Source organism: Pogona vitticeps, chromosome 2, assembly GCF_051106095.1.
Source record: "Pogona vitticeps strain Pit_001003342236 chromosome 2, PviZW2.1, whole genome shotgun sequence".
Taxonomy (NCBI): Eukaryota; Metazoa; Chordata; class Lepidosauria; order Squamata; family Agamidae; genus Pogona; species Pogona vitticeps.
In genome coordinates, this window is record NC_135784.1 from 42,674,358 (window position 1) to 42,698,686 (window position 24,329).

The window sequence follows — 24,329 nt, forward strand, 5'->3', positions numbered from 1 at the left end:
TTCCACTTCAAAGAAAGTGAAGTAGAAATCAAATTGATTCTAGTCCTCAATTTCGTGGAAAGCTGCTGCTTGTGAATATCTGCTATTTATGTGAACACCTAGAGTTCAAAATTGTACTGTATCTGTAGAGAGGATACTACTACAGTATTAGAGAGGATGGAACTACCAGATTCTATTTGGAATTGTAAATTTCCTTAGGAAGTTTTCTAGATTACAAATTTTGCTCATTACTAAAATTGCTTTCATGTCTGGGATTCACTATGCCAAAATTTGCCCTAAATAAACATCAGTAACTTAATTTGTATTCACGTTCAGAATATAGTCCTCTTCTTGTTCCTCTATACTGTATATCAGCTTCCTCTTATATATTTAAAATTAGAAATCAGGGCACAATTTGTAAAAAATCAAGAAACACTTTTAGAAATGTGACATTGTGTGTGTGTGTGTGTGTGTGTGTGTGTGTGTGTGTGTGTGTGTGTGTGTGTGTGAGAGAGAGAGAGAGAGAGAGAGAGAGAGAGAGAGAGAGAGAGAGAGAGAGATTTACACACTGTAGTTTTTCCTCCCAGGATCCAGAAGAAAACAAACCTTATACTCGGAATCAGTCAATAGGGTTAAAGTTTGACAAATGAAAGATCTGTTTTGAATTATTCAGCTGTTTTGGGTTTCTGAAGGTCAAAAGAGATTGCAGTGGAAATGGAGAAAGAACATCGATATCATTAAAAATTTAGCTACTATTTCAAGTCAGATTAAACTCTGAGGGACACATCCTAAAGTCTGCTGTGCCAACAAAGTAAGGGCTTAGGATGGGAGAAACTAGTCACTGCAGTAGCGCAATACAGTAAGCGATGAAATCCCACCAGCATTGCAAGTGGATGCAGTGATGTGAATGTTCAGAATCATGATGTATACTTGTTCTGCTCTGTTCTCTTTTTTTAATTTTTGAGATAAATATAGCCTCTGATGAGGGCATTGATTCATTGTTGTGGAGCCTTGGCTTCCACACAGTAACACACAGCAGGGGATCTGTCTGTTATTAGAATGTTGGAAAAAGAAGGTATCCAATATCCACAGGATGGGAGCAAAGTATCTTGTTTTTGTTGTATAACATATTGGGATGGACTCTGGAATACTGATATATGCTTGTTAGTGGGAACTACACTACACATACAAAATGTGTGATTCGCTTTATTGAAAACAGCTCATGTATCTGTTTATAATAATGATGCATTTTACAGGATTTATCCAGCCTTTTCCACCATGAAGCTTGGGTGTCTTCTGGGGGTAAAGAGGCAAGGGGTGGTCACTTGCCCACCTATAATCCAAAATTCTTTTATTAGTTTAATAATAATATATCATTTCATATACACAGACAAACATTCGTTGTAGTGGCATACACTATGCACTTGAATGTATATTAAGAAACCACTATGCCACATTCCCTTCTCCTGGAAAAAAATTATTGTGGACACTCTGGTTGCAAATCTGTGACACATTGATGAGTAAATGTAAGCCATTTCTGCTGTAATTTAACACAGAGGCTCATTGGAGGGTGTTTTTTTTGGGGGGGGGAGTGGAGTAGGGTTATGTTCAGTAAAATGAATAGGTACCTCTATTGTTAATTTATAGGAAACTGGCCTGGAACATATATCTCTAGGTAGCTGTAACATTCTATACATCACCTGCAATTTAATGGACATTTACATGGGATTAAATCTCACTGAATGAAGTGGAGCTTCCTTGTGAGTAAAAATTTAGAGGATGGCGCTTTTAGGTTGCAGTCCTATATCAATCTAGCTGGGGGCATGCTGTAACATGAATAGCCTAGTTTGTTAGCTTGCCCTTTCTTAAATAATGACTTTTAAATGCTGGAAAACCTCATCTGAAAACTTGAAATGAGCCAAATCTACTTGGTTTGACTGTGGATTCAAATATCTAACCTTTCCACAGCTGCATGGTTACACCCATCCCAAAGAGAGGGAAAGAAATATGCAGAGTCAGAGGATAATTGCCATATATATTACAATTAAAATGATAGAAAGTAATAAGTAAATTAGTAGAATTGCCTGAGCCTGTAATGAGCACCTCGATCAAAGCTGGTAACCTGAACCCCACACACAGCAAGCTGGACCTTAGGTGACTAGATTGTTTGTTGAAAAAGGTGGTCCCACCTGTAGAGCACTGATAGAAACTAAAACATTCACGCCAGTATCCTCTGAGAGATCGTGCAGTGTAATGTCCTGCCAGCAAAGCACTGTACAATCTGGTTTGCTGTAATGCAAGCTGAAGACTATATTGTTGAAATGAGAAGGTGTGCGATATTAAGTTTGTGCAAAGATATAGTAGATTCAGTAAAAAAAATCTGATCGTTTGGGCAACCAAATGAGAGGATGTGGGCCCTAGGCTGCTGAAGACAACTGCTGGGGAGATCTCTCTCTCTCTCTCTCTCTCTCTCTCTCTCTCTCTCACACACACACACACACACACACACACACACACACACACACACACACACAGAGGGGATCTCTCTCTCTCTCTCTCTCTCTCTCACACACACACACACACACACACACACACACACACACACACACACACACACACACACACACACACATTTCATACTTAGGAATACATTTGACAAATGTATGCATTTACTGTACATGGGACAAAGTTGGGGGTATTCTTGCCAGAGTTGATTTGCAGGGCAGGAACCCGTTTCCATTTGAAAAGGCCTTTATCTTACTATAATATTGACACTGGGGCCGTATTTTTCCTTTGATTAGGATATAGCGTCAGAAGGAGTTGATACTGACAAGAAGAGATAAATTATATCTCCTATAAAGTAGCCGCCAAGGGCTATGCTTTTAAAGAAAGGCAGATCTGAAAAGAAAAGCAAAACAACCAAACGCCTAGCATTTGAATTTCTAGTCAGAGTAGAAAACTAGATAGGAATTGGCTAAAAGCTGATAAACCTACCCTGCTCACAGGTACAAGTCAGTGAACTGGGACCATAACAAGAGGTGGAGGGAGGGCTGAGAGCAAAGAAGGGGAGGATCCCTCGCAAATAGGACCTCGTTTGGGCAGCCATGAGGGGAAAGGCAGCAGAAGGTTGTCTCAACACTGACACCACGGTCATTGATGGAGGCATCTTTTGTGTCAAAACCAGCTCTGCCTTTTGGTCAGTAGAGGAGCAGGGGGCTATTTTTTCAGTGGAAGTAAATGTTCCTCAGGTTCCTATCCTGGGAGCCACAACCAGTCCACAGTTGGGCCAGAGTTAGGGTTGAGACACACACCCCTCTGTCCCCTCCACAGCACCTTATCCTGTCCCCTTCTTCTTTCTCTCTCTCTCCCTCTCTCCCTCTTTCTCTTTGTGACACTTTTTCGCTTCCCACCACCTCTCCTTTTTAGACAGCTATTTCTACCTTTCTGTCCTTCTCTTTCTGACATTGCTTCTCCCTTTCTCTCCCTCCCTTTCTGACACCATCTGCTTTCCCCCCTCCATTTGTGACACCCACTTCTCTCTTCCTGTCCCTGACAACTTGTTCTCTCTTTTACGCCTTCTGTTTCTGATGCTTCCCTTTCCTCCTTTTTCCTGGTCTTCTTCGTGTGTCCTCAGCTCTCTCTGACAGTTCCTTCTCTCTCTTTCTCTCTCTCTTTCTCCCTTGATGTCTTTCTCTTTTCCCCATCCACCAGTGGTTTGGCAGGGAGTCTGTGCCTGACACAGTCTTCAATGGAACTTGCTCACAGAGGGCTTTTGAGAATTAGGCCAAGTGCTACCTCAGACTAGAGCAGTGATGGTGAACCTTTTTGAGCCCGAGTTCCCAAACTGCAACACAAAATTAACTTATTTATTCCAAAGTGCCAATACTGCAATTAAAACCCAAATGCTGAGGTTTTAGTTTAGAAAAAAAAACTGCTCCTGCATTGCAAGGGTTAAATGCTTGTATTCCCCCCCCCCACCCATTGGCCATATTAACAAATAAATGCTTACTGGTCTTCCAATCCCCCATTGGGCTAGACCAGTAATGGTCGCCATTGCACTCCTCCACTGGACCACTGCACCAGCAGATGGGAGTTTCGAAATCCGGGATCGGAGGATGGGTAAGTATTTCTCTATGGCAACTTATGGCTCGTGTGCCCACAGAGAGGGCTCTGTGTGCCAGCTGTGGCACGCGTGCCATAAGTTCACCATCCCTGGCCTAGTGGTTCAGGTGTCTATGAATGCAAGCCTTGATTTCTCTCAGTTTAAGAGAGAGAGCCATAGTTGTGTTCTTTCATTTTCATTAGGGCCTAAGGCACTGAATTTGCTGCCGACTTGTGAGACACGCAGAGAAGCTTCCTGTATTCTTGCTTTGATGGGTAAAAGCCTGGCCTGTGCTAAGATTTGCATGCTGGAAGATAACTTTTTGGAGCACCAGCCTAGAATCCTGTCAGAAGGCCAGGAGATTTAACAGAAGGACTGGTGACAGGGGATACATTTATAGCCCACTAATTTAAAAATATTTTTAAAAATCATGCAAAATGCAAGCTTTTGCGGGTAAATCACGTGATCAGAGGGACTGTTGACATCATCTTCAGGACTCAGCCAATCCCGAGGGTGCTGCCTTGGGAAACCAACCCCATTCACCTGTGACCTCACAGGGCCCCATCTCTCTGCTGGGAAATAAAAGGGGGCTTGCTGGGCAGGGCAGGAGGCCAGAAGGGAGGCCAGTGGCCAGAGGGCAGTCCAGCAGAGAGAGCGGCAGTGGCTGCAGGTGACCCAGCCCTTCTGCCCAAGGCAAGTTCGCGAAAGCAGATGAACTTGCTAAGTGGGCTGGTGAGTTAACAGCTCGAGGCTGGCGGAGATCTGCTGCTTGAAGCTGGCTGATGCCAGCAATGGACCGGGGGGGGGGGAAGTCAGTGGACGTTTGCAGACAGAAGCTGATGGAATCTGCCTGCGAAAGCTGAGGCTGCAAGGCAGAGGCCAGCAGATGTTGGCGGATGAAGCCGGGAGATGTTAGCCTCCTGAAACCAGCTGGCAGAAGCTTGGTGGATATCAGTGGACGGAAGCCCGGGCGTGTCTGTGAATGGCTGGTGAGTTAAGGTGTGTGTGTGTTGGGGTGTGGTGGCTGTTCTCTCTCTCTCTCTCTCTCTCTCTCTCTCTCTCTCTCTCTCTCTCTCTCTCTCTCTGTGTGTGTGTGTGTGTGTGTGTGTGTGTGTGTGTGTGTGTGTGTGTGTGTGTGTGTGAATGGGCTGGCTGGGTGTGGGCATGTTGCCAGGGTGTGTTACCCAAGCATTCGGGAGCTGGTGGAGGCTTGCTTCAGAAGTGGAGTGGAAGAGTTGGACGGGGTGGATATTCCTGGTGGAAGCCAGTGGATGTTGGCAAGCGGAACTTTGGGATGAAGTTGCCAGAACATTGGTCAGTGGATATGCCTGGGTTGAAGCCAGTTGACGACAGTGGACGATCTCGCCCCCTTAATTGAATTTTTCTCTCTTTCCCTTGAAGGGCCCGAAGCTTCCTCTTCCCCAGGGGGAAGCGAGGGACCAGAAGGCAGGCATCCTGCTGGAGCTAAAACAGGCCGTTGTCTCCACTGAGGATACCCGTTTAGCCTCTTTTCCAAAAACATTAAAAGAATTTTTCTGGAATGGTTTTGAAGTGTTGTCTTGTTTGTCAGGGGCTGTCACGGAATTATTTTCCCCATCCGCTCATTATATCTGGGGCCCAATGCCTGAGGAGGGTCTCTGTCAAGTCATGGTGTGGGGCCTTGTGATGTCACAGGAATTAAGAACATAATATTTCTCCATGCATGTGTGAGGGAGTGAGCTAGGTATTGCAGGTTCCCTGTCTGAGCTCCTAAGCAAGTATATTATGCATCGTGTTCGACAGACATAGGAAGCCCTGGTGCCATTCGGAGAGGGTTGGAGTTGGGTACCCAAACACTATGGCCAGTCTGTAACAATAAACATGACTCGCTCTTTCCCTTCCACCACTGCTCCTCACATTTGTTTACCTGGCCTGGAGATTCAGGGAAGTCCAGCCATTTCCTGGTACAGCAGCTCATTCTCTGAGACCTGGCAAGCCTCATCATCATCAACACCATGAGCACTCCATGGACAGCTCCTTGGAGAGTACAAGTGGGGAGAAAATATGTCACTTCAAAGAAGCTTCCAGTCCAACCTCTCATGCCAGTGCCACAACTGAGGAAATGGAGATGGGCAATGATTTGGAGATGAGTGTACATTAAAATTCATGTGGATCCATGCCATGGATAGATGGCAAAAATACACTGGTACTGCAAAATCTGCTGCTTGAGGGCAGTGGTTTCTTCTGAGCGCCTAGTGATGGTGAACCTTTCTGAGCACAAGTTCCCAAACTGCAACACAAAATCAACTTACAGTATTTATTTCAAAGTGCCAATACTGCAATGAAAACCCAAATGCTGAGGTTTTAGTTTAGAAAAAAACAACTGCTCCTGTACTGCAAAGGTTAAACGCTTATGTTTTCCCCCCATGGGCAGTATTAACAAATAAATGCTTACTGGTCTTCCAATCCCCCATTGGGCTAGACCAGTAATGGTCGCCACTGCACTCCTCCGCTGGACCACTGCATCAGCAGACGCGAGTGCCGAAATCCGGAAATGGAGGACCGGCAAGTATTTCTCTATGGCAACTTATGGCTCGTGTGCCCATAGAGAGGGCTCTGTGTGCCAGCTGTGGCATGCGTGCCATAGATTCACCATCACTGGACCAGAGCTATGCCTGGCTTCCAAAATTTCAGACTACATTTCCCAGAACCCGCTGGGAGACCACAGCTACTGGCTGTGGTACCCGGGGTTTTTTGGGAGTTGCCACCCAAATTTCTGTAGCCATTTCAACCGAGCAGTTCAAATTTTTATCAAGAGGAGTCCATTTCCTGGTCACTCACTGGTTGGATGGGGAGGGAGAGAGAGAGAGAGAGAGAGAGAGAGAGAGAGAGAGAAGGATTACCTCAATGCAAATGTAATTGGGTTGTGGAACTACATATACTCACAGAGATACCAAGAATTTGATTCAGATTCTTATTTGGTGCCATAAAACGTATTATAGGCCAGTCAACCTGTCTCAGTCTAACTTAGAGCTTGGATATATTACTTTTTTTATGACACCTCCTATATATGTGAGGGGATTCTGGGAGTTTGAGTCCAAGAAATAGCATTTCCAAGTTTACTTACGGTATTATTTTGAAGATAAAATGAAAATGAACAAACCATGTATTATTCTATGATGATGACCTCAATGGTTTTGTTGCCTCCCCACCGCTACCCCCACCCCCACCAATAATGCCCATCTTGGGAATCCACTAGGTACATACATAAAGTCTTAGTTACTGCCAAGGTGTGATTACAAAGAAGGGATTTGCTGACTTTAAAAAAATCCAGTATAATCCCATTGGTGCAATCTCCTCCTCCTTCACAAAAATTTAAATCTGAATAATTAGAACGGAGGGAAAACATTGTCTAAAAAGGGAAACTCTCATTGATGGAAAACATACAGTTCTGCTTCTACTATGTCTTTTCTATTGTGAATAGTCTGTTTTAACAGGAAGAGATTGAATCAGGCCTGGTATGGAGGAAGAAAGAACTCAGTGATTTTCTAGAAAAAGAAATTGTGAGGGCAGATTAGACTGTTTTTTGTTTAGAGACAAAGGAACTGATAAGGCCCATGTGGGATATCTCACCAAGATTTGCTTATGCCTAACTTATTGCTGAAGTTCAGTTTTACCCACATGTATTATCACAACTTTCCTAAGTCTTTGGCTAATGGGTATTGTCTCAGACACTTTAAAGTTTCCCAGATCTCCTGTGAGAACACCGAAAACAAAAACAACCCCTCAGAAAGAGTTTCAGTTTCTTTAAAAAAAGTGTTAAAAAGTGTGAGAGAAGAGTTTGACTTTTTAAAAGTCAGCTATTTTTAAAAATAATATGCACCCCCAACAAGAGACATGCAAATAACTAATTGAAAAGCAAGGAGGTTAATCTGGGTGAGCAGAATTTTTATATATAATATAATATAAAAAATTTTAAGAAAGTGTGACAGAAAGCAAAAAGGGATTGAGGTTAAGGAGGAAAAGGAGAAACAATGACACACTAACATTTATTCTATACATATTGCCATATCAAAATTCCAGATTGCTCTTTTTACTATTTTCTGCCTCCCAGATTTAAGTTCTAATTTCAATGTATGCTCTTCATACGACGTCTGTTGACTCAATCCATTTATAGAATAAGTCCCATCTTTCAATTGCCTTTTGTAAAGGACAGTCCTTCATCACTACTAGTGATCAGAATTTTTAGAGCTTCCTTGGAGCTTTAGAAGTACAAAGGTAATTCTTTTTAAAATGTTTGTCGTTTCTAGTAGGCAAGTGCAGCTATCCTGTATCCTTGAGCAAAGAACGGTTCACTCCTTGCATTTGGGCTGGTTCTCTTCTTCCACCAAGTGCACAGCTTCAGGACATAGAGGGAGGGAGGGGACATCAGCCTAGCCAACAAGATCAGCCAAATAAACCTGGTCAGCCAGTGGAATGACCTTTGTCATAGCTGTATTACCCTCACACCCATTTTTTTTACAATAAGTATAATAAACTAGACAGATCTACTTTGAAAAAGTGTACAACTAGAAATCCAAAATCTAGTAACTAGAATAAAATTATTCCAATCAACCCAAATCTGCTGATTTGTGTACCTTATGTTGATTGTGCATTTGTTTGATCATATATGTCATGGACAGTTATCGAGGCATGTAAAATGAGCACATAGGAGCATAGACTTGAAACTGTTTTTCCCCCCTCAAAATATTCTGAAATTTTTGACCCTAAATCCAGCATGGTATCTAACTTCTTGAACATCTGCTTGTGCAAACTCTTGCAAAAGAGCTTGTGAAACCTCTTGTGAAATTGCTTTACAACAAATCCAGGACTCAATACCATGCTTGCATTTATCCTGAAAATGCACAACTGATGCTGCAAGAAATCTCCCATTAATGCAATAATATTGTTGGATACCTGCCTTGCAGTGCAACCGTAGATATGTCAAATCAGAAGAAAGATCCATGAAATTCCATGGGAATTCCATGGGAATGGGGATGTAAAATCATCTTACTGATATCTCATTTATGGTTGAGATAGGCTGTCTCTTGCTGGAAGCTCTTGCCTCCAATTCTTTCTAGTTGTGGTCTCTGTAATTTGCATGAAATGTCCCTACACACAAACACCCACCCACCCACACATGCAGAGAGAGAGAGTTTAAATAACCCAGCTGATCTTTCTACTTTTTAAGCATTCATTCTTTTGCTGTTTTCGGTTTTCAGTTTTGAGCAATTGCGTAAAAAAGTGGTCGCCAAAGTGTACAAATTCTGTATGTTATTATATTTTTAAAAGTAATTCACCTTTATTACAGGAGGGAAAATGTGCATGATTTCCTATGTAACATGTGAAGGTGAACCAGCACATGGCTTTCATCCCTAAATGAGAGTTTCTCCTAGTTAACTGCATATAAAATTATCTGCTGAAGTGCCCCCATCCCTGGATTCAATTTCTGTGGGAACTGAATATAGGTAGGTTGCACATCCCCTACCTAGGCAAAAGAATGATAACAGGGACATATTTTCTGCTGAAATACAATACACTTAATTCTAAAGGCTTTGGTCCAGTGAAGGAGGTACAAAAGCTAAGCTTGTCCCCAAAACAGGTAAGGGGATTTGTTGAACTGCTGGTTAGCTCTGTGGTTTAAGGCACCTGAGAGTTTGATGATGCATAGGGTCTTTTCCAACTCTGCAATTCTAAGGTGGCTGGATGATGATGATGATATTGCTAACTATCCAAATTGAGCTTTTGCTTCATTAAATACAGACACTTTATTGCCACATTAAATGTGGCCTATGTTTATAATGATCCGACTGATCCTAAAAAATGTTACTTAGAGCGGTGGTCCCCAATCTTGGGCCTCCAGATGGTCTTGGACTTTAACTCCCAGGAATCCTGGCCAGCAGAGGTGGTGGTGAAGGCTTCTGGGAGTTGTAGTCCAAGAACATCTGGAGGCCCAAGGTTGGGGACCACTGACTTAGAGAACACACTCTAGTTTTGTCTATTCAGTATTCTTGATTTCAGTGGGACATTGTGCTCTTGGTGCTTTCAATTTATTGGACTTTTTCTTAAACTTTTACCGCTTGTTTTGTCGCTCATCCAACCTGCTGATTAGTTTTGGCAGAAGTGACCTGTTTAGTTGCCTGCAGCCTCTAGGCTTCACTGCTGTTGATCTTGTTTACCATACACTGATCTCTTCCTTGGCAAAAGATTCTCACATGCCATATACCCGTACCGTAATCTGAATGTTACATTCTGTATATCAAGCTGGCCCAAAAAATCTAAAAACACATTTATTTTCCTTATGAGTTCAGCTCAAAATTCATACCACACTTTCAAAAAAATAATCTGGAAGGTTCACTACATGGAGCCTGGTAGCAGGCTGGATCCAGACCTATAAAGCTATAGCAATCTGATAGCCCTGTTGTGTCTCTGCTGTATAGCATCCTGGGTGGTTTAGTGAGGTGCTTAGAACTCTCTGTTATTGAGCTCAAGTGCCCTCCCCTGAAACACAGCACAGAATTCTAAATATATCATCAGATATATTTCACTACATATATCACTACAGATCCCAGACTTTTGTAGGATTGGAGCCATTACAGCTAACAAACTGCTTAACTGTTTAATGTCAATAAAGCATCATACTCACAATAAGCCCAATGAAAATGTCCCATTGACTACTCTGATACTGACTATGGACCAACTTATCTAACTTTGGCCAAAATCCTGTTGCATAGCTATGCCTTTTGAATTCAAAGCTACATAAAACATTTGCAAAATTCTTGCCAAGGTGGAAGTCATATACAGCACCAAGTTCTACAGGTGAAGTTGTACAACTGCTTACACAATCAATTGTCCAATCAGGTTCTCAATGAAGACTGTGCAGGTGTAACTCTATGCGAACTTTATTTTTATTTTATTTATTTATTTATTTGATTTATACCCCGCCTATCTGGACCGATGGACCACTCTAGGCGGCTTCCAATATAAAATTAAACAATAAAACACAACAAATACATGACAAATGCAAAACAACTAAAGTAAAGTAAAAAATAGGAAAAAGAAGAAAAAGAAGAAAATCAAGAATTGGCTGGAGGGAAGACCTGAATGAATAACCATGTTTTTAATTGGGTTTTGAAGATGCCCAGCGTAGGGGCCGCGTGAATTCCCGGAGGGAGATTGTTCCAAACACGAGAAACCACCGCCGAGAAGGCCCGGTTTCGTGTTTTCTCCTTCCAGGCCTCTCTCGGCATCAGGCTCCTCAGCCTCACCTCCTGACTCGCGCGGGTGATCTGGGTAGACTTTGGTGGAAGTAGGCGTTCCGCCAAGTATCGAGGTCCTAAACCGTTTAGGGCCTTATATGTAAGCATTAAAACTTTGAAGTTGACGCGGAAACAGATGGGCAGTCAATGCAATGCGGCCAGCGTAGGAGAAATATGGTGGTGTTTTCTCACTCTGGCTGCAGCATTCTGCACCACCTGAAGTTTCCGCATCAGCCTCAAAGGCAGCCCCACGTAGAGCGCATTGCAGTGGTCTAATCTTAAATGCATTAGGATTATATTTTTGGATCCAAACTGGCTCCAAAACCATCAGCTGTATATTGACCTTTCCAAATGCAGAAGAACAGATATAGGACAATTTTTTCCCAACGTTAAGACCTAGTCATTGTGTCTGATCACCACATGGAAACCTTTGAAGTGACCTCCATGTGATGACTACCAAGAGATTATTTAAAACAGTTTCTGCTTTACCTCTACTATCACAATATCAGCTAGCTATTTCACCATAGCTTCATTTGCCAATGTTTTTACACTTGTTTTTTATTCTGCAAAATACAGATGAAATATCATTGGGTTCAAAGACTTTTGGATTATTCTTTCTACATCAGTGGAGATATATAATGCTTGTGGTATCTCTGAGAACATGAATGTTTTGTGCAGGTGAGGGTTGTGAAATGCCTCCTTCCAACAAAATGGCGATCATACAATGACATAATGGCTGTTTGTTTTAAGATCAGGCATAATATTAACCATACATCTAAGATGAACTGCTGGATAACTCAGTGGTTTAGGCATCTGGCTGTGGAGCCAGAGTTTAGGAGTTTAATCTACACTCTTCCTCCTTGACAGGGGATGGACTTGATGAACCATAGGGTCCAAAATTATTATTATATCAGGGCCAATCTACATCTTACAGATGTAGTGAGATGAAGTGAGAGCTGGACCATAAAGAAAAGCTGACCACTGAAGAATTGATGCTTTTAAATTGTGGTGCTGGAGTCCCCTGGACTGCAAAGAGAACAAACCTATCTATTTTGAAGGAAATCAACCCTGAGTGCTCACTGGAAGGACAGATCCTGAAGCTGAGGCTCCAGTACTTTGGCCAACTCATGAGAAGAGAAGACTCCCTGGAAAAGACCCTGGTGTTGGGAAAGTGTGAAGGCAAGAGGAGAAGGGGACGGCAGAGGGTGAGATGGTTGGACAGTGTCACCGAAGCTACCAACATGAATTTGACCCAACTCCAAGAGGCAGTGGAAGACAGGAGGGCCTGACGTGCTCTGGTCCATGTGGTCACGAGGAGTCGGACACGAATGAACGACTAAACAACAACATCTTACATATATCCCATCATTAGAACTGGGCATTCTGATTATTGTAACATATAATCATTGGATAATTATTGCAACAAACGTTTCAGTGCTTCCCATAGTTTGCAAATGAGCTTGGTTTGTCACATGATTAGTCGTCAAGAGGGAAGTACAGCTTAATTTGCAAGTATAATTGCTCACACTTGAGTGTCTGGTTTAATCAGGTCTCTGGAACACTAAAGGATTTCAGATTTTAATAACAGGCAACTTGTAAGGCCCTTTCTAGTGTTGATAGAACACTTCCTGAACTGGGGCTGCCCTTCTGACTGGTCTCAGTAGTAGAAAAATATGCTGGTCAAGTATGTGGTAGGGAGCTCCAGACTGCAATGATTCTAAGGATTTTAAGCATCATGAAATAGAATGTGATGACCCACACACTTTATTTATTTATTTTACAGAAGAGGAAAGGATTTAAGTGTTGTCCTCAATGATTTATTGAAGTGTGCTGTGCTTAATCCCTGCATCTGTTGACTTGCTTTATTCTGCCTTTCTCCCACCCTGAGAAAACTAACATGTCAAGGTGAATCGCAACTTTCATTTGTGCTGTGCAGAAATTCTTGGGAATTTTCCTATCCACACTTTAAAAAATGAAACATCTGCTCCTCAGGATATTTATATCTGGAGGTTGGCAAGACAGGGAAGAACTTTTATACTTCAGGCCTGGAATAAATTACCTTTTCTTTTCTTTTTAGAGTCACCATTTTCTCCTCATTTTAGCAACTTTTTCCACAATAAAGGTGAGATGTATAAACATGACAGCCATTATAAAGTAAAAGACTTTTTGTGTGAGAGTTTTTTTTTGGTTGGGGTGGATTCTGGCAATCTTTTCTATCTCTCAGAGGGGCTACAGAACTAGCTGGTTCATTCTGAGAATGCTTTGATCTATTTAATCTTGAGCTGTTTCTCAGAAGAGTAAGAAAACCCTCTTTATAGCTCCCAAATATTACTCTGGGCTTAATAAAGTGAGCACACAACCCACTTCACATTTAACGATGTGGAATGGTTACATCCTCTCCTTCTTAAAGTCACCACATAGTTAGAATTACCCATAAAAGCCAATGCTGTTCATTACCTCCTCAGTGTCTTGGGTTAATATGTTAGTTTTGAAATGTGGTGTTATGGATCAGGCTGCTCTGCTATTCCAAGCCTTAATGTAGCTTTGACTTGGCTTGACCACTTAACTATGAATGCTCACCCAATTGATGTAACTACAGCCTAGAAAGTAAGTTACTTTTGCCTGCCGGAGGGTGTGTGTGAGAGAGCACGATCATAGTGCCGCAAGGAAGCAAGGTATTCTAAAAACATTAATTACATTTTCTCAGAAGGTACCATTTGGATTGACCGAACAAGAGCTGACCCAAGGCTTTTCATTATTTGATGAAATAAAGGACAAAGTACCACTGTCTTCCTTTTCCATTTGCAGAAGCCAACGTTCAGTCTTACATCAACACTGGCAAGGGGAGAGCATGCTCCAATAAACTGGCATCAGGTTACTTTATGGATATCTGAATATCTATCTATCTATCTATCTATCTATCTATCTATCTATCTATCTATCTATCTATCTATCTATCTATCTATCTATCTATCTATCTATCTATCTATCTATCTATCTATCTATCTATCTATCTATTTATCTATCTATCTATCTGTCTGTCTGTCTGTCTGTCTGTCTGTCTGTCTGTCTATCTATCTAGCCGCTCAGAGTGGTATAGATTTACCAGATGAAAGGGATATAAATAAATAAATAAATAAATAAATAAATAAATAGATAGATAGATAGATAGATAGATAAATAAATAAATAAATAAATAAATAAATAAATAAATAAATAAATAAATAAATAAATAAATAATTAAATCTACCTACCTACCTACCTACCTACCTACCTACCTACCTACCTACCTACCTACCTACTTACTTACTTACTTACTTACTTACTTACTTACTTACTTACTTACTTACTTACTTACTTACATGCCGCCCACACTACCCAAAGGCCTCTGGGCAGCTTACAACATTTAAAATACAATAAAAAGCCAAAATAATTAAAATGCAATTAAGATATATACACTCTAAAAATTGTGGAAGAGGATACAGCAAACCAGAAATGGAAGGGTCTGGATGACATCCAAAGCTGAACTCCAGATTTGCTGCCCAGAAACAAGCCAGGATACCTACGTTAACAACAAACCTTCATGTATTTCGGGTTTATTAGTCTGACTCATTTGGAGCACACACAAAAAGTGTGGCTTTCCTTTTCTGGGTTGTTGTTTTTTTTTGCTCATGTGAAAGAAAGGGACAATATACAAGATGCCCATGACAGCAAATTGCTTGCTCACAGCACAACAGGAAAAGCAAGCCATTTAACCTATTGTTAGGTGCAAATGTCATTGCAATCATGGCATTTATCTCAGTTGAGATTAATGAACTTGCATGTTACGCTGCCCATGAGAACAAACGAATCTCCTGAGTGAAGAGAGAGGGGAAAGTAACTTATGTACCAACCCTTCACTTAAGTTACAGCTGGAGGACTGTAATACTGTAGTTTGCTTCTTGCTATGGCAGAGTTGAAGAGCTCTTTTCTCAGACGGTTGCAGCCGTTCTGGGATGCAAAGGATTCGGGGAGGCGCTCTGTGGGAATTTATGAACTGTTGCTCATTTCCTTGTGAGAAGTCACGTTCATTTTAAAAACACAGGTTTTTCCTGCTGTCCATTCCTTTGTCTTTGGGAGCACAGATGTTAATGCCTGGGATTGTTAGCTGGCTGTTGACTGACAAGACCACTAGGGAAAGGCAGGAGGTAAGCAGCTGCAGTAATGAAAGTGGTGTGGCATGATGTAATATCTTCCTGCTCACAGACTGCTGTTTTCTTTTTCCCAGGGAAATCTTGAGGTTTGGGACATTGTTCTTGAATGGCCCTTGTCTCAGTCCTGAAGAGGCCTGGGGAAGAATTCCTGCTATAGATCGTCTTGTTTATTTTGATGAACTTTTGTGATCAGATTCTAAAACTGAAGAATAAAAAAGTGGGGATTACGAGGAGTCCTTTCCCATCTATGTCAGCTTTCTTCCCTTAGGCAGAAAGCCTCACCACCCTACCATGTGGGTATCCATGACTTTGTTTCTTCCTGATCCAAACATTTATGCATAGTTGATACAATTCTTATCCTATTATTTTTGTTCTTTGGGGGTTCTGCTTCTTGAACCATAGCTACTGTCTACTTATTCTTCTCCTACTGGAGGTCGGACACTGTCATGACCATTCTGACTTTGGATGTGGAAGATATAAACAAAAATATTTAGACTGTAATCATGCTGATTCATATTTTCAGGACTCTTACCACTCCTGTGTCTCAGAGGTAGGCTTTTGATATGCAAAAAAGTACACTATCATTACCGTTATTGTTATCACAATTGTCTTCTTCCTCCCACAGGCCCCTAACCAAGAGGAGATCTAAGAGACATGGCTTCTTGTAGCTGAAGACTCTTCCTGTAAAGAAGTTAGACAGCTTCCTTTTTAAAAGAGTAGCAACAAATGCTATGGAGCGCCCAACATTAGAACAGGGAGTCCCTTAAGTTCTGAAAACAGGGGGGAGACACTATAAGAGTATTTTTCACCTCATGCACTTTGCAAATTGGCTGGTTTCATTTTGTAGTTGGTCTTTAGGAATGGGATTGAGACTCTTTAGGAGTGGGATTGCAACAAAGCCAGTTTATCAAACACAGCAGCCTTCTGTTCCTCTCCTCTGGCTTGCCAACAACAGTCTACACACACAGGTTCCCAACCTGCAGGTTGCGACCCCCAAGGGGATTGCTAAGTGTTTCTTTTTTTTGGGGGGGGGAGGTACCATGGTTCAAGCTATACAATCCAACATGGCCGCGTGCAAAACCACATGGCACCCCTCTGGAGGGGAGAGTGTGGGGCTCGAGCCTTATGAGCCCACTTAAGGAAGAGTGACCAGTGTTTCTCCAAAGGACCCATTTGCAGCACTGCCTCTTTTCCTTTCTCTCCATTGATCCTGGGAGGAAAGTGGTTGGGGAGGAAAAGAAAGCAGTTCAGCGATGCTGTTTCTGTTGCTCTTTTGCAGGAGAAAAAAAGTTGGAGAGGAGTGCTGTTATGTGAATACTGCCCAGGCTGGTAAAATTTGATTCTTTGGGCTGCTCTAGGATGGTGGGCACTAGCGCTACCTGTTACAGGAAAAGTCAAACCTGCAGGGATAGTCCTGAATTATTTTAAGGAGAGATGTGCCAAATCTACCAGCAAAAAAAAAAAAAAAAAACAACCAACGGCGGGGCACGGAGTAGTGGTGTCACAGGTTACTCGGCGATTATAAAAGGGATTCATGGCTCAAAAAAGATTGAGAAACACAGAACTATCAGGAAATGTTGGACGGCTCCAAGAGTGGATCTATCCAACCTAGCAATAGGATGACCCTGATACAAAGCTAAGCAGAGAGAACCATCTTTCTTTCCAATAAAGGCACAGTAATAAAGAGGTGCCATGTGTACTGGGATTAGAACCGTGTATATTGCCTGCTACAAAAAAACTCTGTGACTTGGCACAGAGCAAAAGAGGAATGATTTCTCTCCAGATGATTTTATGGCTCATCTTTTCAATTTTCCCTTTAGCAGCATCCTCTCCATCTCTCAAATAATGCAGCCAGTTGCATGACAGTCAGCCCATCTGTTTGCCTGAGGTGCTAGTTCTTCATTCTGTTTTGCAAACTGACCCATCAACTCTAGTGGGCCTTGGATTAAGTGCCTCCTGTAAATGTCTGTGTTCTGTTTTTTGAACTCACACCACAGTGTGCACACGCTTTTTAAGTGCTGCCCTCAATCCTGACTGGGGCAATGCCTTTACAGGCCTGTTTGACAGACCTCTTCATGGGCTCTTTAACCTAATGACATTTACCACACATCTCTGTTTAGTCATTTATCTCCCTCCCATCCTCATATAAACACCACCATTATAAAATAGCTTAGGAGGTTAAGTTTAACATGGAAGCTGAAGATTTCATTGCACATCAAGTCTTGAATTGCTGCCGTGAATCAGGCATGCACAAAACTGTCTCTATTTCTACTGGGCAACAGGCCAGACAAATATGGGAGTCCCACGTTACTGGTATTATGAATGGGACCTTCAACAAAATGTAGCAACATAGACTACTCTGGTTTTTAAATCCACTTAGTTAGGTCTCCAAAGGTAACATATACATTTGGGGCTTTGAAGGAAGTTGTTGTTGTTGTTTAGTTGTTAAGTCGTGTCTGACTCTTCGTGACCCCATGGATCAGAGCACGCCAGGCCCTCCTATCTTCCACTGCCTCCCAAAGTTTGCTCAAATTCATGTTGGTAGCATCGATGACACTGTCCAACCATCTCGTCCTCTGTCATCCCCTTCTTCTCTTGCCTTCACACTTTCCCAACATCAGGGTCTTTTCCAGGGAGTCTTCTCTTCTCATGAGAAGGCCAAAGTATTGGAGCCTCAGCTTCAGGACCTGTCCTTCCAGTGAGCACTCGGGGTTGATTGAAGGAAATACCTCTGGGCAAAAACAGACATACTACATAGCCCACAATTACAGCTGAACATACATCACTGGGAAGATGGTGATCTACTACTAGGGATACTCGTATGTGCTAAATCCTGAGTGCAGGTGAAAATGACAGGCAATGTCTCTTTCCACTACAATGGACTTGAAGATGACAGGGATTGGCTGAAATCTGTTGCTTAGCGTAGTGAGTTGAAACTAGAGTGGTCCCATTTGATTAAATGGAACTTACAGGGGCACTGACTCACCAAATCTCCTCTGATGGAATGGGCTAACTGTAGTGCAATTTACCACACTAAGCAACAGGATTTCAGTCAACATTTGTTTACACTGGGTGTGGACTGGGCAAATGTTCAACTAGAGAACAACTACAAAGCCAATTTTGCCCTTTGGAAAGGAGGGCACTTGGCGCACCAAGAGCCAAGAAGAAGGAAGAACAGTGTGTGGGCAGATAAATTATGGGAGTCAAAGGGTCAGCACCAGGGTGACATCGATCCAGCTACTGGAGCTTTCTCTTCCAGCCTCCTCTCAGACACAACCACATGTATCCTTCTGATTAAAGACATGCTATAAGGTTGGCAACATAGACTTCTCCTTCTACAATAATTTAAAAAGGGCCTTCCTCACTTTGCTGCTTCCAGTAAATCCACAATTATGTTTCTAGTTCTCATGTCAGAACGGAGAAGAGAGACATCTAGAGAGAACCTGCAGGGGTGAGGAGCAAATACCTGAATTCAGTGTGACTAGTTATGGAAACAGCTGGCTGGATAGCTCATTGGTTTGGGTATCTGTGGAGCCAGAGTTTGGGAGTTCAGTTCCTCACTATGCATCCTAGAAGAGCCAGCCTGTGAGGCCTTGGGCAAACTGTACAGTCCCAGGATGCCTCGAGATTAATGGAGTGACAAGCCACTTCTGAACACTCTTCACCTAGAAAAACCTGAAACCGGTTGTCATATGTCAGAATTGACTCGGCAGCATGCAGTTATGCAAACACAGCTTTTATTGTAGTCAGAAGCTTGGAGGACTTGACACAAGACTACACCCCAGGTAACAACCTGAGATGCCTAAAGAGAATGAGAGGAGCTTATAGCAGCCAGTGGGTGTGGGGCTGTAGAGCTCTCTGAAACGTGTACAGCCCCCAACGAAGAGGGCAGCAGACCAGTAGCTTTGATTCTGTGCTTCTCATGCAAAGGCCTCTGTCGAGAGCTTGATAAAGGCTTCCTTTCTTCCCATTTACATGACATTTGAAATCCCAATCTGGGCTTTGGTTACAGGATATCAGTAGCTTTGTTGCCTCTGAAATGGAGGAATGCTTTGCAAGTGCATGCCGTTGCTGTTAATCCCATGTATGGCGATCGGTTGCACTGCAGGTGTCTGATTTTCATTAAACTTGCAAATTGGGACTGAATACTTGATCTGATAACAAAGACATCATTGAGACCATGTGTCTTCCTTCAGAAACAGTGCCGGGGGGTTGGTTGGCGGGGACAAGACAAAGGGTTCCCCAGTACGTGCTCACTTGTCCGTGCACACAGCGGAGAGTGCGTTTTCAGACTTTGGTCATGGGTGAATAAATAGCTTCTGAGGAATGCAAGGCCCTGACAAGCTCATGGATGCTTAGGAAACTTGCCTGGGACAGGGAGCTGAAATAAACATGGCCGGCTGCTTCATATAGAGCTTTGAAGAACTGGTTGCAAATAAGTTGTGGATCGAAGTAAGCCATTTCTGCATGAACAGTAGTGTAACTCTGGGCCCAACCAGTTGTGTTGAATGTTTTGTGCCATTTGTACTGGTTCTTAACAGATCCCAAGAGTACTGTTTGCTCTGTGGATCTACACAGATGTGATCTGGGTGTTTGGTTCCTCTAGCCACGCAGAGGGTGGAAGCACTTCTTGCTCTCATCCCCTGCCCTGCTTCCACCATTCTCCTCTTCTCCTACGTTCTCCACCCCATTTTTTGTCCCTTTCAGCCCCTCTCCCTCTTCGTCTGCCCTGGGAGCCTACCTACTTCTTGCTCTGATGCAAAGATGGCTCCAAATTGCATGATTATAAATAGTTTCTTGAATACATTTGGCATGTATATTGGCCCTAATTAATAATGGTTCTTTCTTTAAAGAACACATTCACAGTTTCTAATATTGAAGTGGAATAGCATACAACACCATGTGTATTGAGCCTTAAAGGTCCTTATGACCCCCTGATCTCGAGGCTGAGTTAGTAATGTTGTGTTTGAGGGCAAGTAGATCATTTTGACACTTTCAGTGTTGAACTCATGGGAGTCTGAGTGACCAGGGGCAAAGGATTGATTGATTGATTGATTGAAAAAATATGTTGATATTCAAAACCATGTTGTTCAGATCCATGCAATTCAAGAGAGAAATGTACTTCATTCTCTAATTGATGTAGACCTAAGTCGGTTGCAGAATATTTAAAAAACTAAAAAGAAATATTGCTATTGTACTCACAAAGAGGGATGAGGCAGAAGGGGTTACAGAGGCCCACAGCATGGAATGTGAATTAGGAATACACATGCAGCAACGGTCACTGAGAACTGATATATTCAGTGACACCATTGTATTCCAAGGCAAAAACAAAACAAAACGAAAGCCAACAACAATATAAAGCAAGGAAGGAACCATGCACGCATCTGTGCACATGCGCATGGGCACACCTGTGCATGCGCGCACGCACGCACGCACACACACACACACACACACACGCAAGCACTGCAGGCTGTACAAAAGGTGTGAAATATTGACAACAATCTATGCAGTATAAGTAAAAATGTTGTCCGGTCAACAGACCCCCACCCATAGTGATCAATGAAATTTTATTTAAAAGCTTTTAAGATTCTTCTCATCCCAACTCGCCCCCTTCCTCCCCTGCTCCCCTCTTTTATCTCTCCAGGGGTCCCCGAAGGACCTACTTTACCCCAAGGGTCTGATGAAGAGTTGGAGGAGGAAGGCCGGCCCATTACCTGCAAAGCTTCAGGGTAGCACTCCAACAGACCATTCTGAAAGCAAGCTGGATCTCACAAGAGGAGGAAAGGTCATTGCCTGCTTGCAGATCACACGAGAGGAAGCCAAGGTAGCCATCTTGGAAAGGAGCCAACAATCAAGCTTCCCCTCCCCACTGCTACTGCCTCCTCTTTCTTAAAGTCACTGAGACCTCATGAATAGTACCCATTTTTCCAAGTTGCGTTTTGGAGTCCCTATTATTTTAATGCAGATCTGTAGTTCTCTCTTAAAATAACGGGGACTTAAAATGTGACTTCAAAAAAATAAAAATAAATAAATCTGAGCCCCAAGTTGAGTCTGAGTCTATTTTTTTTTTTAAAAAAACAACCCAAGTTGAATCTGAGTCGAGTCACCAGTGCAACTTAAGCCAGACTCAACAGTGAATCATGAGTCCCCTTTCTTGATTGACAGTAAGGCAGATGGGCAGAGAATATGTTTTGTACCACAGATTAGCATCATATCTGTGCTGCTGTTTGATATACTTTAGAGCAGTAGGGAAGCAAAGAATCACTTGAAAAATTGTAGTACTACTTTGAGGGGCTTGGAACTGGAACTAGTTATTTTTAGGAAGTAATTGCACAAACTCTGACCTCATGAAGGGTGTCTTCTTCAGTGAACATACAAATTACTATTTTAATTCCAGCCACACAACAGTTCAAGTGTATGATATTTCCAGATGTCCAACTCGATGCAGAAGGCTGTTTGATGGTTCTTCTCGAATTGGAGCATATGATCAAGATTGAAAAATACAGTTCAATCAATAGAAAAACCAGGAGAGGCCATAGCTGCTCTTTCTGCTTTGATGTGGCAAAAAGACTGGGCTCAGATGACAGAAACACACACACAAACACACCCACGAGCTCAGAACAATGTAATTTTGCAATGAGCGAAAAGCTCTCCCCAAGCTGACAAATGTAGAAATAATAGCATGTGTGCAATCAGGTTTTACCCTTACTTTCTGTACTCTAATTTCCTGTGCTAAACCACAAACCACTTTTCCAAATCACTCCTGCTACAAAAGATGGTTTGGCGGCTGGGAGTTTTATGGAAGGGGGAAAAGAAACCTGAGAGTGAAACCTGGATATCATGGGGCTCTGAGATGGATCATTTGTGGATCCCTCTTGCAGAAATTTCAATGGACCTTACTTCTAGGAAGCCTGACTTAATTATTCTCCTACAAATGGGGGAAAAAAGAAGCATAGGATACCAAAATAGGAATGAGGGGAAGGAAGAGATCATGTTTTCCCTGACTCGTTGAAGCTTTGCCTTTTACTTCTTAAGAGCTGTTGGATTTTCATCTTCTTTGTTTTTTTGCTCATCAAGGGAATGAAACAGGTTAAATATGCCATAACAAATTTTTCAGCTCTGTTTCTATTGGATAGTGTATTTTAGTGGCAGGGGAGGAAGGGACGTGGCACCTTGCTCTTTGTCTGGATTAGATGCGTTGACTATATAAGGTAGAATACTATAAACCCGGGTGCAGTGTGCTGGCAAAGATTTTGCAGACATGTTAAATCTTGGGCAAGCAAAAGGAATTCAGAGATAATGACGCGGCTTTCTCAGGGGGCATATGCATTGATCAGGTTTTTTTTTTTTACAATTTGCATTGGAACTGGCATGGACAAAATCAGAATATATATTAAAAAACAGGGATTACAAGATGTAAAGCTAAGCAGCAGGGAACCATTTCTTTTCAATAAGGAATCATCTTTTTTCAGCCCAGCTTGTAATATTAATGTGCCATCAAGTCAATTTTGACTTATGGTGACCCTTTTCAGGATTTTCTAGGCAGAGAGTACTCAGAGGTGGTTTACCATTCCCTTCTTCTGGGGGTGCCCTGGGACTGTACAGCTTGCTCAAGGCCACATAGGCTGGCTCTTCTGGGATGTAGAGTGGAGAACTGAACTGCCAACCTCTGGCTCGACAGCTAGACATCTAACTCACTCAAGCTGGCTGAAGATGGAAATTTACAAAAATCACTTTGTCAGAACATTTTGCTGGTGGTTTGAATGAAAAGAAAAACTCGTAGTCATCTATTTTGAAAAACTGCAGATCACAACTGATCTCAGTGTATTTTCCCTACTGTATAGTTGCACCCTGAGTCATGATTAAGAGAGTGGTTTATGGGTTCGTTATCTCTAACAGTGTTGTAGTGCTCTGGCAGTAACCATGATTAATGTTAACCAAGATTCCATCTTACAGTGAAATCCAAACTCAAAGACTCACAGGCTTTGTTGGATTTGAAATGAGCAGAAGCCTCTTAATGCCAGCACAGCTGAATCTGCTGGCACAACTGCTGTGCTGCCTGAGATTAGCCAGAAAAAGAGAAGGGGTGGAGCTGAATTTTGCATGATCCAAGCTCCTCTCAATCCAGAATTACGTCCCACAATTACAGCTTAAAGTTAAATATCTATCAGACCCCAATGTTGGGAAAGTGTGAAGGAGGAGAAGGGGACGACAGAAGACGAGATGGTTGGACAGTGTCACCGAAGCTACCAACATGAATTTGACCCAACTCTGGGAGGCAGTGGAAGACAGGAGGGCCTGGCGTGCTCTGGTCCATGAGGTCACAAAGAGTCGGACATGACTAAACAACTAAACAGCAACAAACTCAGACATGGTTCTTAGATTGCCAGCGTTACATCTTCATTAGATTTTCTACTCTTGCACACCATTAAGTGATCAATATATTCCAAGCTAACATTATAGCTCCATGATTGGGATTTTGATTCCTCAATGTGCCTTGTGGGGAACAATCAACCCATGTAGCCTTGGGCAAGCTGCACAGCCTCAGGGCTCCCACACCTATACATCTTGTATCTAGAAAACCCTGGAATGGGTCACCATAAATTGGAATTGTCTCATAATACTGAATTGCCTTTAGTTTTTTTTCAGCTATTTTCCGTGAGCTTTTTGAAATTTAAAATGAAGGAATGCCGGGAAGTTCTATTTCAAAAAAACAGGAGCAGCGGCATGAGTTGCTCTTAATTCCTGGGTGGAGCTGTACCACAATAGAGGTTGTGT

General features: G+C 42.3%; 1 long non-coding RNA gene across 1 annotated transcript; it reads left to right on the forward strand.

Annotated features, from left to right (window-relative positions):
* The first annotated feature begins 4,892 nt into the window (after positions 1–4,892).
* LOC144586617 (uncharacterized) lies at positions 4,893–5,622 on the forward strand. Its single transcript, XR_013541540.1, has 2 exons — positions 4,893–5,070; positions 5,483–5,622. It is a non-coding gene; the product is annotated as an uncharacterized LOC144586617 (long non-coding RNA).
* The last annotated feature ends 18,707 nt before the right edge of the window (positions 5,623–24,329 follow it).